Raw genomic sequence first — 3,241 nt, 5'->3', positions numbered from 1 at the left:
GCAATGCACCTTTGTCCACCGGTTTTATGCCAACCTTTAATAATGTTTGTTTGATATCCAACCCTTGCGCCACTTGGTGTCTTCGGGAGTTCAGCAATAGGGTGTATGCACTGGGCTTTTGGCCGTGCAGCAATGCTACCTACACGACAGCCCCGACACCATATCCACAGTTGCATTCTGCCGTGCAGGCAGCATGTTTCCCGATGCAAAACGTGGTTTGCGGCGTGGTGTTGGTAAGAACGTTCGCGTGGGTTTGCGAATGCCTTGTCACAAGGAGTAGTCAGCATTGTTTTTTTTTCGAAATTTCGGACTGTGCTGTGCACACTTCTGCAACCGCAGATCCGAAAGCAGGCTGCACAACAAAAGCAAGCGTTTCGCTTTTTTTTTCTGTTTTGAAGCAGTAGCTAGAGCAGTGCTTGAAGACGATCTGACTTCAGGCAACGAATTCGCAAAGAAGCTATCGATGATGGGTTTAATCAGTACCGAATCAGGCGTGCCCATTTTATTTGAGGTGGAGACGACGGCCATCAAAGCTTTCACCTCATACCTTGCACATGCTCAAGTAAAAAAAAGCACTTGAAAACTATCGGTCGAATCTTTGTCGACGTGGCTGCACCTAATTTTATATACATATGTCGCGATTGCTTCCACCCAGAACCTCTGCGTAATTGCTCACCATCATTGGGAGCTTAGGTAGACGTCAGTCATACGTTCAACACACCAGAACACTGTTGCCAGAGCACCTCACCGTATCTCGCACTCCCCAAGAAGCGCGCAGCATGCCTGGGTGGCTCGGTAAAGCCAGTGCCTCGTCACGCACGGCGCCACCATATCAAATATTGTTGCAGCTTTGGGTGAAAATTTTCCTAACTCGAGACACGGTCCTTTGAAGCAACCCAAAAATAAGAAAATCAATGCATGGGGATCACACGGAGATAGTGCAAAGTGGACTACGTTATCAGCGCCTGTCCAACGGTTAGACAGGTGCGGACAGCGGTGCAGAGAGCACTGCGCAATGTTTCAAGCATGTGACAAAGTGTGAGGTGAAAGCTTCAAGGCCCGTCGTTTCCACTTGGAACGAAACAGGTGCAACAGATTCAGTACTGATTAGTCCCATTATCGATAACTTCATTGTAAATTCGTAGCATGAAGGCGGACTGTCGTTAAGCGTTGCTCTATCCTTGGCTCCGAAGCAGCAAAAAAAAAAAAAAAAAAAAGAGCGACATGCTTGCTTTTGCCATGCGGCCTGCTTCGGATCTTCGGTTGTAGCAAGCGTGCACAGCACAGTCTGGAATTTCGACGCAAAAACAATGCTGACTACTACTTGTAACAAGGCATTCGCAAATCCACAAATCGCTCGAAAAAAAAAACGCTGTCCACATGAACGTTCTTGCCAACACCACACTGTGAACCACATTTCACATCAGGAACGCCGCGGCCCATGCGGCAAAATGCAACCGTGCAGATGGCATCGGTGCAGCTAAGCAAATAGCACCACCCCGCATTCGAAAGCCCATTGCATACACCGATAGACTGACTAAATCGGAGGTCAGGTTCAGTCCACTTTCAAAGTTGTTGAAATATTTCGGTGAGTTACTGTGCGATGAAACGTCGAAAACCATCTGAAGCTTGGGAGAGTAACGTGCAACAGCCTAGTGCAGCATGTAGTAAACGGCATCAGCTTCACTCGTACTTTCCGTAAGTTTTGCTATCCCTAGCTGGTCGTAGTTTCTGATCACAGCGTCGGTAGTCCTGACACAATTCTGGGAAGTTTAGAAAGTGCCTTATCAAGTGGTATAGTGACATTGGCTTCCAAGGAAGCTCCTTCTAATGTCCATCCATTTATTTGATGGTCCCGCCAAACACAGAAAAATACAATAGAGGCGTGGAAATTTCTGAAATTTCAAACACTTTGCGAATGCTGTTTGCTATTCGATTTGCAGTGCACTTTTATCATTCAAAGTGCTGAATGTTTTCGAGTATTGAAAATTTGGGAATAATTGAGCAGTAAAAGTTGGCTTTGCCGCATGGCATTCAAATTTTCTAGCTTCACTGCATGGCATGCCCTCTTTCGTTGACTTTTTGCATGGCGCTGAAGTTGCGCAAAAAAGCTTAACACGCGGTCATACTATCACACTTAAAAATAAATGAACAACTGTATACCAACTGGTAGAGGTTTCAGAAGTGTCAAAGGCGGTGGCGGTCAAGACCATTGCTAATGACATCGAGGTTTTCTTGGCTTTAACACACCATTTGCTCACTTCTCATTTTTCTTCCACTCAGTTTTTATGTGTACCAACTTTCAGCCTTTTGTCCACTTGCCTGAGGGTCTAGCTTCATTCAACAGCAGAAGATCAGAAAATAAACTAAAAAAATCACTCCACAAAGTGAACACCCTCTTCCAAAACGCTTATGCAGAGGCTGGACGGGCTGCATAATGCAGAACGCCCTTACTCTATGAAAGAGAACATGTGTCATCTCTTGTGCTACTGCACGCAGCATGCAACCCAACACGAAACAGCGAAAAGAACTCTTGTGCGATTGCTACGAAAAAACTTTTCAGAACTGAATCACTTTTGTGAACTGTAGCAGTCATGCTGACACTGCGCTAGGACAAAGGCTCTAGATTGGTCGACGTTCTATAACTTAAGATCCTGAGATCTGTTATCCAACTACTGCCATTTTTTCAAATGTTCCTGATTTATTTCATTCTCCCTCTTATTCATTGTTTCTACGTACTCTTTCCACATTTTTTTTTTTTCATTTACTGTGTTCACCCTATCTGACGCAGCAAGCAACGCCATTTGTGGAGCTAATGTCTTCAGTATTCATTTCCCAAATCATTTATCTAACATCACTATCATCATCTGGAAGGCTCCCGCACAATTACAGCTTTCAGCCCCATTTCATGCAGCAATGGCCTCGGTCTGCCTTGCGTGGTTCTTCCACTACACCATCCCTGTTGCACTAACTCATGTGTTTGCGCTTTGTGCATAAAGTAACCGACAGGTGTCCTGAGCTCGAGAATGCCTAGATTGGGCTGTGTGTCGACCTGCCATTCCAGGTGCAGAAGCACAAATGAACGGGTGTAGCACTTTTGTCTTCTGTCTGGCGCCAAGCGTAGGGAGAAGTGGAAAAGGGCACTATAACGGTCGGAAGCTGACTGTTTTAGCTGTGATTGTAAGAGCGTTTGATTTTATGAGGAGTACTTTGATGGTATTGGCATTATAGTAACTTGCAG

The sequence above is a fragment of the Haemaphysalis longicornis genome, unplaced genomic scaffold (assembly GCF_048455015.1).
Source record: "Haemaphysalis longicornis isolate Haplotype H1 unplaced genomic scaffold, Haemaphysalis longicornis Haplotype H1 scaffold_8, whole genome shotgun sequence".
In the NCBI taxonomy this organism is placed as follows: Eukaryota; Metazoa; Arthropoda; class Arachnida; order Ixodida; family Ixodidae; genus Haemaphysalis; species Haemaphysalis longicornis.
This window is presented reverse-complemented; position numbering follows the sequence as displayed.